The sequence below is a fragment of the Cryptomeria japonica genome, chromosome 8 (assembly GCF_030272615.1).
Source record: "Cryptomeria japonica chromosome 8, Sugi_1.0, whole genome shotgun sequence".
NCBI classification, from domain to species: domain Eukaryota; kingdom Viridiplantae; phylum Streptophyta; class Pinopsida; order Cupressales; family Cupressaceae; genus Cryptomeria; species Cryptomeria japonica.
In genome coordinates, this window is record NC_081412.1 from 317284795 (window position 1) to 317299858 (window position 15064).

The following is a 15064-nucleotide window of genomic DNA, read 5'->3' on the forward strand; positions in this document are numbered from 1 at the left end:
ACCAACATAATGAAGGATAAAACATGAAAGCACAATATACACAACACCAATATTTTTGACATGGAAAACCTGGTAAAGGGAAAAACCATGGCGGGAAACCCTACCCACAATCAAATAATACTTTTGCAGCAGTATGTGAAATAATTATAATGGGGATTGCACTTGCAATCATGCCAACCGCCTAGAGCTCATTGCTCATCACAAAAGAGAAGTCTCATTGACTTACAAAACATAGGACTACAATCCAGAAAGAATGAACTATGAAAGTAGCATCTCCAAATGCTTGATACAATTTCGGTTAAGCACAAATGTCTTCCCTGTAATACCAAAACCTTATGTTGAATGATATATCACTTGTTCGCACATAAACGTTCCTCTGATAATGCAGACATATTACATGAATAAGTCACCTATAAATACAGATCATCAACCTTATGATAAGGTCGGCTAAACCCTAAACCCAAAAACCTATAATAACAAAAATAAAATTACACGGTATCACCAGACCAATATTATGATTTACATTACATAACATGAACCTAATTCAAATATCCAAACAATTATATCTGTTGGAAATTTCGTTAAGACCAAAATCCAGCACGTTTCACCAACTGGTAGAAACCCTCAGTGAAGTAACACATAAAGTTTAACCAAATCCAAATAGGACCACCATAACAGCACACCAACCAATGCAAAGTCACCAAACACTCAGAATACGATCAAGAAGCACCTTCAATAAGATAGAAATTGATTCAATAAGCCGAACCAAAATCGTCTGATCAAAACATCAAATATCACTTACCAGTAAATCTAACCGGTACTAGGAAATACCAACCAAGAACATAAGCGATAGTTACCGAAGCACCAAAATATGAACCAACAGAATATGACAAGCATATAACCATCCAAAACTGCATCCAAGGATATGATTATATCAGATTAGAATCGAAGCCAAAACCAAGATAAATACCGAGACAAACTGGGATAGGTCCAACCGGGATAGCAAAACCATATCCAACTGGGATACATTGTTGACATCAATGACAACACTTAACCAAATCCAACATATTGCCAATAGGTTTTGTGACTCCTCCCGAGCTTCAAACCTGGGCCCACTGGCCTTGTTGTATGCAAAGTTAATGTTGGGATGACCATCGTGTTGCTAGTAAAAACATGTTACCTCCTTTTCATATCAACACTCTTCCACCATTCCACGATTTTGAACTCTTACAACTATACAATTACAACAATGTTGTTGTATTTGTCTACTCAAATGAATTAAAATTGGTATCATTGTTGTTTAATAAACAAAGATGATTTGAACGAACTTATTAAATCCACTGTAAACTGAAAGAGGAGTGAACAAAATGGAAGAAATTTTATGGAACAAACAGTTACAGTTGTAGAACGAACCTATTGCAAGCAGTAACATTTGTTTTCAAACTATAAAGTTTAAAGTTTAAGTTGACTCATATTTCTAATTACATATTCTTTTAACTAATTCATTTACATTCTTATTTATCTTTTATGAATAATCATTTATATGCATGTATTGTATTTATATTATTAGTTCTTTCCAAAGACAGGATACTATTGCATTCATTGAATTTTTTTTTCAATTAGTTTAATCAATGCATGCAAAGAATTAAAAATTTTCATCAAAACTTCTATAGTTCAAATTTAATTTATATTTTATACAATTATAAAATATCATTTTTCTCTACTCTTATTGGTTTGTGGGGGTGAAAATTTCATTTTTCTAAAAAAAAAGTACAAATTTATTGTACAACTAGTATATTATTTATTAGTATATTAATATAACTACACTTTTGAGGTCACTATCAGAACAACCACCCAATCGTGATATTTGGCAGTTTCTTTCTATCCATTTGCGAATTTACATGGTCAACGAAGAATATTAATTGGCATGTACAAAAATTTAATGTGTAGTAGACTTACCTCCGCTTAGGTAATCATATGCTTTTATCTCCTAGCTACCATAAAAACATCATTAAACATATTCCACAATAAAAGAAGGTTGAGGAAATGAGTGCGGTTGTTGCTTCTAGGGACCAAATTTTATTGCCATTTGGGTATAGATTTGATAGGGGAAGAGCACCAATTATCGTTCATGTTCCAATAACTGTTCACTCATTGCACACCCAACCCCCCAGTTACTAGCTTTAAAATAACCAAAAATCAAATAACTAAAATTTCATTAATAAATTACAGATGTACCAATAGCCGCTCATTTTTTAGCTTTTTTGGACCATAATTGGCTCATTTGTGCACCTTTATTGGTATTCATAACACACGACTACTGGTGCATTTGTGCATAAGCATTGGTGATTTTAAGTGCACAGTTATTAGGGCATCTTTAAGCAAGTATTGTGCGACACTTTGAAAAGTGTACTTTTTGACCCTTGTGTGCATAACTGATCCCACAACATGTGCATCGTTACTACCCAGAAGCCAAAACAAAAGCTATAAGTAGTTAAGTCGCATGCGAAGACAACAATTAAAAATCATCAAAATTTGATGTACCGTTTAGAGTCTTTGGGTGCACAAAGTTAGCTATGAGGACTACTGGTACGCTTTCCATAGTCGTATGGTCATGGTTAGTGTAAAGCGGAAAATCACGATCGAACCCTAGTTGCTCTCCCCTCTTCCAACTCCAAGGAGAGAGAAGGGAGATTCACTAGGGTTGATGGTTTTCACTTAAGGGAGAGACTTTACATTCAAAAGAGGGGTTGAAACCCACAAGATCCAATCCCACACAATGCAAGATTGGATGCTAAATGTGTTTCAAGGGTTAAGAAAGCAAGGCTACCCTCTTTTGTAAAGAATGTTGATAGAAGAATTAAGCTAGAAATGCATAGAAAGTAACAAAGATTCGCTTATAAACTGAGATAGGGATATAGGATGAAGCTGCGGACCTGGAATTAGCAGTAAAATGTCGATACAGCACTGTCCTGCAAATTTGAGCAAAAGTTGTCAGGACGATGGCGCCCGGCGTGCACACGGTCCTCCGAAAAATCCGCGAAACGAAGGGGGATCTGTTCGTCTCTGCACAAGGATTCCAGATATTCAATTTCAGCCGCGTACCTGCAACCTACACACAAAAAAAGCAAAGACAATTGGGGGGTTAGGGATTAGGGGTTTGCCTTTAGGTCAAACCCCGATTTTGGAATTAACCAAGAAATGAGAAATTGCTGTAAATGTCAATGTATGTAATGTAAAACAAGTACTAATACCTTGTTGTAAGGATGTTTGTATCCTTATGTGCGAAGGTATAGATGTTGTTGTTTGTTGTATGTTGTATGTTGTATGTAGCATGTAGTATGTGATCTCCTCTTCAATGGTTGAATCCTTGTCTTGAATGCAACACTTAGCCTTGAATGGAGACTTGAAATGATCAATTGCTTGAAAGAATGCTTGAATGCTTGAATGCTTGAGTATAGTTTCCACGTTTTTTTCATCATATCGAATGAAAGAGGAAAATGTAGTTTATATACTTGTCAATTAGGGCTGATAGACTGATTTTCCCGACCTTAGGCCGACCAGGAAAGTTTATTTTCCAAATTGCAAATAAAAGGACCCGAAGTCCCATAGGAGACCGGGCCCAAAATAGGGCCAGGGACCAGGGCGCTGGGCGCTCTGGTCCCACCTCCCGGGACAGCAGGGTGCAAAGGAGGTTCAGGCCAGGGTGCAAGAAAATGCAGTTTTCAGTGTCATAATCAGGTTTCGGGGTCTCCATTCAGGTTGCGTGTTGCGTCGCCATCGTGAAGACCGAAATGCAGTCGAAATTGCAAGTGTCGCAATTTTAGGACGCTACATTTAGCCCCCACTTTAGTGGGAGTATAAGCGTACGCCAATACTTCCGGTAAAGTACAAGGAAACAACATTGAAAAACTTTCACCATGTCAAGGAGGCAAGATACACCAAGCCCCCAGTGGACTAAGGATCTTATGACTTCGATTGACACAGTAAAAGGGAAGATCACGAGGGAGAACCATGACTGTCAGTAGTAAGGTTCCCTCACTATGAGTCATGCAAGAAAGATATCAAAAATTTTCAAGGCAAAGCTAAATTTGCCAAGAAATTTTCAAGTATCTTGAAAAGATATGGACGGGATGTATGCCCCCCTACGTTAAAGCGACCGCACACGCCTCACCGGGGGTGATTGCTTTAAGGTAGTGATACATATAAGAAATTAGAAAGGAGCACGTTATCACAAGGATTTAGCCCCCAAGTGTGAGATAAGCCCAAGGATAATAGACACAAAACACAAAGCACAAGGTGACTTCGCTTTCCTCGGGGTCAGTATGCTGTATGATTATTCATGTATATCATATGTATGTATGCATAATTGTTCTTCATTCCCCAATCAAGGAAGGTCACCTAGAAGAAGGGAACACATGTGTCTTTTGAGTCAACATGAGAGAGATCGAGAGATCTCAATTCTTTGCATCGTCCTCAAGTAGACAACACTAAGGACAACAAATAGAAGAATGAGAATAACATATAGAAGATGTAACAAAAGAGAGGGGGAGAGAATCTGCTATGCTAATGAAATTAGTCTAGCATGTCATCTACCCCCTGATCTTGCTGATCAATGTTTCGGGAAGGTAGGGAACACGCTAGAGGAGGAACATCCAACACAACAGATGGAGCTATCACAAGATCCAAACAAGGGCTATGTTCATACCCCAAGCCACGTTGTTCTTGTCTAGGAGCTAGGATAAGTGCTTTAGAAAATTCATTAGATAGATGGTTATCAATATCAACAAGTTCATATTCACTATCAGAATGAACAGGAGTAATATTTTCATCATGAATAACATTTTCATCTATATCATCATCAAGATTTATAAAAATAGGATCTTTAACTCGCACAGGATCAAGACCATCATGCATCTTATGTTTAGGAGATTTCAGCTCAATCGTCGGCTGAGGAGAAAATGGAATAATGCTTGTTGAAGGTGTTTTTGGGGATTGCAAAGTTTGAGAAGGAGCTGCCTGAGCTCTAAGACGAAGCTTTCGTCGGCGTTCACATGCAGAACAATTTCGTCTAGTCTTAGTAGGAAGTTGAGAAGAGTGAGGAGGAGGAATGTTCTCATCCTTATCACTTGGGTGTTTAGGTTGTGGTCTCTTAGGTTGAATAATAGGAGAAGAGGAAGGTCTCTTCTCTCCATAAGAGGAAGGAGGAGGAACTGCTCCATATAAGGGAGGAATGTTTGGTTTAGGAAGGAGACCAAGTCCATCATGACGAGGAGGTATAGGTCTACTCTTAGAAAGTTTATTAGACATAGGCATAGTCACATCCATAGGGATGGGTTGGGAATCTTCTTGAGGAAAGACATTAGTTTTATCTTTCAAAGGAAGAACTTCCTTCTCAAGAACGATAGGAATGTCAAGTTTGGGTGTTCTAGGTTCACTTAGAGATAGGATCATATCTGTTTTCCACTTTTGATAAGATTTGAACAGATAATCACTTCACAGAGGAAGAGATTGGAATTGTTTAGGCCAAAAGTAATCAATAGGAACGCTAGAAGTTCTTTCAGCTGGTTTAAAGAGACTATGATTGACAGTAACAACTTCACCATTATGGGGAAATTTCAAACACTTGTGAATAGGAGAAGCAATAGCTTTCATGGAAGATAGCCAAGGATAGCCAAGCTTCACACGAAATTGTTCGGAAGATGGAACAATAGCAAAGTTCACATCAAGGGATTTGTTATGGACCTCAATAGGTAATGTAATAGAACCAATTGCAGGAGAAGAAAATGCATCAAATAATTTCACAATCACATCTGTTTTGTCATAAATCACTTGATTCAATTGCAAAGTAAAAAGAAATTCTTCAGTAATGACATTAACCATACAAGAAGGATCAATAAGCACTCCACGACAAGGTGTATTCTTGACTTTTGCAACTATGTATAAAGGACCATCAGGTGCCCTAATGGTTTCACTAGAATCAAATGTGATGGAAAGTTCTTTAGGGATTTTCTGCTGCTCAACAAAGTTAATCACATTCGGAGTCATAGACACGAGATCATCAGGTGAGACAGAGGAATCAGTAGTGTCAATCACATTAGAGGTATGAGAAGGTAATGGATCAGTAAAAATCTGAAGATTTTGGTTAGGAGGAGCTACAGATGTGTTGCCTTTATCATTCACTCCAGAAACAGAGATAGTATTATTATCAATCAAATCTTGAATTTTACCCTTTAAAGAAAAACATTTTTCAGTATCATGCCCAGGCTGACGATGAAATTGACAAAAAGATTTGTTATCAAAATAGGGCGAATTAATCTTTGCAGGATCAATTTGCCTTATAGGAGGAAGAGTAAGCACATTTTGTTCCAATAACTTATTCATAATACTATGCAATGATTCATTCAAAGGAGTAAACTTTCTTTCTTTCCTGAAAAACTTAGAAATAGGAGACACACCTGATGCTGCATTCACATTGTTGTTGATGATGTTTTCATTGAATTTGATGGAATCTTTGTTCGGTTTAAACTTCCCAAATGGTTGTTGACTACTATCACCCTTATCACTCGGAGTCATAGGATGTGATTGTTCCATTTGACTCACAGTCAGTTGATAATTGTGAAGAGTTGCGCACAACTGTTGGAAAGAAGTAAACTCAGAAAAGAGGAGTTTGTCTCGAATATATTTTTGTAAATTAGAAATAAAGATTCTTTGAATATCATTGTCAGGCACTGGAAAGGAAATTTGAGCATACAAATGCTTATATCTACCAATGAAATCAGTCACTTTTTCTTTAACACCTTGTTTACAATGCATTAAATCAATCAAAGTAACTTTAGGACTTATATTGTTTTGAAATTGTTGAATGAAAGCATTTGCAAGTTGTTCGAAAGAAGTAATAGAATAGGAAGGCAACGAGCAATACCATTGTAGGGCTTTGTCTCTTAATGTTCTAGTAAACAGTTTTGCAAGCAACCTTTGGTCATAAGCAAAATCGGTGCATATTGTTTGAAAGGTCTTAACATGTGTTAGAGGATCACCCTTACCATTATAAAGCTCCAAATGCGGGATTTCAACATGTTTAGGGGGGATAGCTCGAACAATATCAAGAGAAAGTGGGCTCGCAACATCAAATGTGGGCACACTAAACTTAGATTGATTCATAGAGGCAATTTGTTGCTGTAAAGAAGAGACAGTTTGTGCAAGATTGTTAATGGTCGCTTCAGTCGAAGAGTTCATATTAGACGCGTTAGATTGTGATGGAGGTGTTATGTTATTGAAAGAAGGTAGAGAGTAAGGTGGTGGGACACTATGATAGTTAGTCATAGGAGATGATTGGACAGGAGGAACACTACAAGGAGGAATGGAATGGTTAAATGAATTGTCCCCTTGCGTCATGTTCATTTGTGGTGATATAATATGCACACTCATTGAAGGAATGAATGAAGAAGTCGGATTGAATGAAGGAAGAGGGTTGATTGAAGAAGAGGGATTGCCCCCATGACTGGTGATCATAGGAGGAATGTTTTGTGTTGAAGTAGTCATTATATTTGATGTAAAAGTAGGTATACTAGCAATAGGAGTCGTCAAAGGAATAGAACGATTGTCTTGAGTAGGAGGTTGTGTATAACCCAAAGTTTCAGCACAACTCTTCATAGGCATCACATTTGAATCCACAATGTGTGCAATACCATGCAAAATATCAATTCCATTCTTATCACTTTGAAGCATACATTTTAGACCCTCAATTAAAGGAAGAGCTTGACTATCAGGGTATTCTTGAGACATCCATTGTCGAAAATCGTCAAATTGGTTATCCAATTTTGAAAGTTGTTCTACAGAAACCTCATGGAGAGCTTCTTCATCATTAAGAGGATTGGAGGAATTACCCATGTCCTCGTTAAAAAGACCATTCAAATTAGGTTCCATCTCCTCAGTAATTAAACCTTGGAAGGACTTAATTCTAAGGCTTCGTCTAACGGGAATAGTGTAAGTAGGGCTTATTGTTGTAAAACTCATGCACTAGAGAGGAAGAGAAGATTTTGAATTTTAGAGGTAGCAAATTTCAGTAAAACCAGCCAATCTTCTAGATTTAAGCTGTTTAATACAATCAGGACAATCTCCTGAAATTTCGGAAAAAAATGTCCGGGACCGTGGCGCTCGGAGTGCACACGGTCCTCGCAACTTTTTTCGAAATTTGCAGGGATGAAAGTTATGATGATTTTACATCTAACCTGAAAAAATTGAGTGATTTTACGATCTGTAGATAGGCCAAATTAAACTTGCAATCTCAAGATTGAACCCTACCAAGATTGTCGAAAAATGCAAAATTTGAATTTTGAAAAAGAGAGGGAAACTGAAATTTTGAATTTTATGATTTTAGAGGGAATACCAAAAGCAATGCAAGTTTTGAAATTTGAAAGTTGACTCAATTTCACGCAAAATTCAATTTTGAAAGCGGAAATCAAAGTTGTTGTAATTAAGCACTTAATTTCAAAAGTCACAAATTGCAAAAATTTGAATGAATTACTGAAATTTCGAATGAATGATAACACACTTTTCAGATTTAGGACAGTAAGAAACACAATTTTGACACAAATTTCAATTTCAACAATTTTTGAATGATTAGAAGCCTCAATCCAAGCAATCGCTAGACCAACTTTGACTGTAATTTTGAAGGTGTTAAAATTGATAAAATCAGCCAAAATTCTGGATTTTAGCAGAAAAATACAGTAAGATCTAGCTCCCAAAATTTCGGAAAAAATGTCGGGGACGATGGCGCTCGGAGTGCACACGGTCCTCGCAACTTTTTTCCAAATTTTCAGGGATGAAAGATATTATGATTTTATTGCGGAATCCAAAGTTACAGCTGATTTGGAGATGTTTTGATCAGTGAAATTGTCAGACAAAGGTTGAATCAAGAGGGTTTCACAAATTAGGGTTTTGACACTTAACCACTTAATTTTCAAAATTAAAGCACAAATATGAATTGACAAGTTGTAATAGAAGGGCAGATCTGAAACAAGCATTAACAATTAAACATTTCACAAGCTTAATTACTTAAAAAGAAAATTTAGGGTTTTTATGCAATTAACCTCTAAAATTTTGCCAAAGATCAAACATGGAAATGTAATCAAAGAATCCAATTTTCAGATCTAACTATGAATAATCAGAAAGGATGTTCACGTCGGGTTCACCAAAATGTAAAGCGGAAAATCGCGATCGAACCCTAGTTGCTCTCCCCTCTTCCAACTCCAAGGAGAGAGAAGGGAGATTCACTAGGGTTGATGGTTTTCACTTAAGGGAGAGACTTTACATTCAAAAGAGGGGTTGAAACCCACAAGATCCAATCCCACACAATGCAAGATTGGATGCTAAATGTGTTTCAAGGGTTAAGAAAGCAAGGCTACCCTCTTTTGTAAAGAATGTTGATAGAAGAATTAAGCTAGAAATGCATAGAAAGTAACAAAGATTCGCTTATAAACTGAGATAGGGATATAGGATGAAGCTGCGGACCTGGAATTAGCAGTAAAATGTCAATACGGCGCTGTCCTGCAAATTTGAGCAAAAGTTGTCAGGACGATGGCGCCCGGCGTGCACACGGTCCTCCGAAAAATCCGCGAAACGAAGGGGGATCTGTTCGTCTCTGCACAAGGATTCCAGATCTTCAATTTCAGCCGCGTACCTACAACCTACACACAAAAAAGCGAAGATGATTGGGGGGTTAGGGATTAGGGGTTTGCCTTTAGGTCAAACCCCGATTTTGGAATTAACCAAGAAATGAGAAATTGCTGTAAATGTCAATGTATGTAATGTAAAACAAGTACTAATACCTTGTTGTAAGGATGTTTGTATCCTTATGTGCGAAGGTATAGATGTTGTTGTTTGTTGTATGTTGTATGTTGTATGTAGCATGTAGTATGTGATCTCCTCTTCAATGGTTGAATCCTTGTCTTGAATGCAACACTTAGCCTTGAATGGAGACTTGAAATGATCAATTGCTTGAAAGAATGCTTGAATGCTTGAATGCTTGAGTATAGTTTCCACGTTTTTTTCATCATATCGAATGAAAGAGGAAAATGTAGTTTATATACTTGTCAATTAGGGCTGATAGACTGATTTTCCCGACCTTAGGCTGACCAGGAAAGTTTATTTTCCAAATTGCAAACAAAAGGACCCGAAGTCCCATAGGAGACCGGGCCCAAAATAGGGCATGGGACCAGGGCGTTGGGCGCCATGGTCCTGGGGGACCAGGGCGCTGGGCGCCCTGGTCCTGAAGGACCAGGGCGCTGGGCGCTCTGGTCCCACCTCCCGGGACAGCAGGGTGCAAAGGAGGTTCAGGCCAGGGTGCAAGAAAATGCAGTTTTCAGTGTCATAATCAGGTTTCGGGGTCTCCATTCAGGTTGCATGTTGCGTCGCCATCGTGAAGACCGAAATGCAGTCGAAATTGCAAGTGTCACAATTTTAGGACGCTACAGTTAGGTATTTTTTATTGAATATATATAGAACTTTTGAATGGATAATTATATTAAAAGTATGTTTACATAATTTCAATATAACTATTTATATGTTTTTGATATTAAAGCAACAAAAATTAGGGTGTTGTCCCTTAACTACATTTTCCTAGAGGGCGTAAAAGCAACAGATTAATTATCACAACACATTAAAAACAACTTAAACCAAAAACAACAACTCTTGCATATCCACGGTCTTCAAAAAAGAGTTCAAACGTCTAGGTCTACTATCCAACATACTATCTAAGCTACTAACAGTTTGATAGAGAAACCACCAAGGGCTATACGAGTAAACGTAAAAACAACTAATACTACTAACACTACTTAAAATATAGATAGTATTAACATCGATCACATAATGCCCATAGTGGCACCTAGCATCGGAGAAAGCAAAAACAACCAGAAAAAGGGACAAAGTCCCTAGTGAGTTCCCTTGTATGTGCATCAACCTTGCTTTAGAACCGCTGACCAATCTTCAATAAGGAACTTAAAAGTCCCTTATAGTTGTCATCATCACCATCATCGTTACCTAACATTTTCTTCTACAACAAACAAAGAGATGTAGGAAAACTATGCATCACCCTCATGGAGAATTTCAAAATACTACCAATTTTTCTTTCAAGCTCCAACAGTCGGGCATTAGTCTTTTCAAATTCCCAAGAAATAGTAGCACATTTGTTCCAATTACAATTAAGGTGGCCACCAAGAGTTCCCTCCGTGGTAGGATTAACATTGGTTATTTCTTCAGGCATTGTATCACTGGTTAGGTCTATGGGGCTGGTTTTTATGCTTTCAGAGACACGGGAAGAGCTATTGGCTATGTCAGAGCTATCATCTTCCTCCTTTCTTTCTCCTCAATCCCATCCTTAGCTTCCTCTTCATAATCCATGTCAACTTTTAATTTCTTCCCCCTACCAAGGGGTGAGTAGCCAGTCTAGAAGATCGTCTTGGGGTGCTAGTTTCTTCAGTAGCCTCTATGTCAATATCAATTTCTTGAATTGTGAATTTATCTTTCTTAGAGGTCATCACTTTCTTCTTACTCGAAGAATGGGATTTTCATTTTTTATCCTTCAAACCCCCCTCAACACTAGCATGGGTAGGGGTTTTGGGGTTTCTCGGTTGGGACTTGAAGTCTGAGTTTTTTATACCTTTCTTTTTGCTCGGCCTAGGTAAATCTACAAGGCTAGGCCCAGGTTATTTATATGTTAAAATAATCAGTATGCCAACATTTGTTTGACTTGAATTCTAATTAATGTGACAAACTTCAAATTTGTTCATAAATCTTTTATGTCTACAAGCAATATAAGCAATGATTTGGCCCTAAAGCTGTATCATAATTTTTTTACTCTAAAATATAAAAATAAAAAATCTAAGAAGAATATGTAAAATGAAATGGAAGCTTTTTTTTAATAAATTGTCGAAGTCTTATCATAGTTATAATGTTTAATTTATGACATGATTTGTAAAATAAAATATATTTTAATAGTTATTTTAATCACTTTTAACTATTATTTATAATTTTATAAAAAAGTAAAAAATTATTATAATAAATTTCAAATTTAAATCTAAATCAAATGAATCCTATTAATAAGATAAAAAATCAATTGATGATTTATTTAATTCAATTTACATATATATGATAATAATTATTAATATTAAAAAATATTAATATTATATAAAATAATTATTGATACTATTAAAATTTCTATAATATTTATTATTGTTTTCATATTATTATCATATTGTTTGAAAAAATATAATAATCACAATCATTCCATTTGGGAAATGAAAAAATGTGATTATAAAATTTTATAGTTACATTTTATTTAAATAAAATAAAATAATTGATCGGTAAATGGTTGTCTATTGCATAATCAAAAAATTACATCTTTCAATTTTCAAAAAACCAAGTTGACAATATATGTGCATTATCAACAATGTCTTCTCTATCTAAACCAGTTGATTCTTAGAATTAATGCTACCCTCCCCATATAATAGAACAAAGATTTACACAACTTTAACCAAATATGTATTTAAAACAAAACATGACAAGGTCCAAATGTGCTCTATATTCATGAGACAAAGATAATCTCCTTTCCTTTTTCATTGGATGCCTCAAGCTTCTCCATTCCTTCTTCCTCTTCTACGACATTATCATCATTTTCCTTAGGAGGAAACCTAATCCATAGTGTACGTTTGGTCTTCCTTTTCCTCGCCTTCCTTGAATATCCCCTTTTGCATTTGGTCGGTGTGAACTTCTTGATTTGGAGGGTTTGGCCTCAACATCTCCCCACTTTGATATTTCCATCCTTAATTCCTGCTTCTCCCATGACTTTGAAAAATTCCTTGACACCGTGCATCCCTATCTGTGCAACGACATGTCTAGTCTCCTGTTACAATTCACGCTCCACATGAAATAGGGACGCGGTGGAGGTTTGAAGTCACTCACAAATAACCAGGCATCGTTCAGACACATGAAACCTGCACCATCCCTTGTCATTTGTAGAAAGCTATCTAAGCCACCACACCATTCTTCTCTCTCACACACGTGAATTATCCACTCGACCTACTCTCTACTTTCCATCTCCAAGAACCAAGCAATGAACATGGAAGTGATCTCCACGTTTGTCTGATATTTATATTCACCCTGCATATACTCATCTCCAAACACAATCTTCATGCGCCTAAGAAAGGTCTATTCTTCAAAGAGGAAGATGTTAGTCAACCTCTCATAAGAAATCGGCCCCCAAAAGGCCATCCTCAGTTGTGTGGATCTAAGAGAAAAGTTCAGCTCCATGATGCACTCTTCACTTTCGGTTTTGCCAAAGTGATGTTTGCAATAAGTGAACAATTCATCTTCCATTAGTTATCTTTTTAAGCTGGGCTTGCTGAAGAAGCTAGCCCAACCACTTCCACATTCTATCAAGGCAATTGAATGCATTGTTGCCTCGAGACTAGCAGAAATAAATGTTGTAGACATTGTCTTCTCCCACATGTGTGAGTAGGTGAACTTCGCCACCACCTTTTTTTTAGCCTACTCAGTTTAAAACTGCCGCCAAGATCAATTTAGATTTGAGTTGAAACCATATCTATTGTTGGTTCAAAACAATGGATGTTAACACAACATAATACTCAACTTAGGGACACAAGTTCCTAACTGAGCAACTATCCAAACCCCACTACCCTGACTCATTTATCTGATCAATTCGAGGATGTACAACTTGAAATGGGATGGAAAAATATATGCACCAAGAGTGTCAAGGAACAAATCTATCCTATTATTAAAAATCAAAATGCTAAATAAATCTTCATAGGAAAGGAACTTGCTCAAAAATTATAACTCAGAAAGGCTATGCTAATTTCTACCAACAAAATGTAAATTCCTCTAACTTATACATCAATGACTGTTTTGTTCTATTGTGGCTACAAGAATAGACATAGAGTAATAGTCTGTGGCTGTAGCAGCAAACAATGAGAAACTTAACAGAACAAAATTAGACAACTTGAAAGATAAACTGCATAAAAAATAACCAGATAATCCACACCAAGTGGGCCCACTTGGATGAGTCTTCTAGAGTAAAAGTTGTAGAATAAACTAACTATTGAGCTCACATAACCATATTAAAACATCAGAGACTTAACTATTCTAGCAAGCAAATCAACTTCTTTATTCAAAATCAATTTAACAACATAACATTGTTTTATTAAAACAACAACTAACTAACTAGGAAACACGAGAAGGATTTATCATTCATCCTTGCAACAATTTGCAGAAGAGCCGCTCCACTTCCTAATATCTAGGTGGAGGCTTGTATTTAGAATATAAAATCTAGGAGAACTAAGACAATTAGGACTCTGTTTTGTGCTTGAACATTTGTAAATCTTCCCTAGATATGCTCTAACTTCCAACATGACTATTAACAAAACTATCAATGAATCGTGACTGCTTCTGAAGATTTCCTAATGAGCTCGAACAACAAGTGCTTGAGTTGTATCAACCCTTGACCTTTTCCATGCCTTGCTATCCAGTCATGTCCACGTTACCACGCTGCTACAAATGAAGCTCTGTTTCATCACAAAGAGTCTTCCACACAACTACAACACAAAGATTAGAACAAGAATTCCTATCCACATTTCATTATCACTTATTGCAACACATTAATCAATTATATAAATACAGTAAATACTTATATTTGCATTCATAAGGTTTATGGTTTTGTCAAAATAAAGATTCCAAACTATAGGTAACATGATCATCAAATAGGTCCATAGAGTCAGTTAAAGCATAATATAAAGTCCCATCAGCAAATATAAAAGTTCTAAGTATAGTAAAATGTCTACAAATAAAGGCATAAAACTAAGGCTCATCACACCCCCCAATTGAAGGTTTTGTTGGTCCATTAGTAGAAGTTTTTTTATTCTCTTTCTAGGTAAGTAGTCTAAAATCAGCAATAGAAGTTTCTCCTCTTGCCTTAGCAATCGTTCTCTAATAGAATCCCTGATCCTTTTTGAAACTCTCCCATCTATCCCTCTCTTATTCCACATCATAA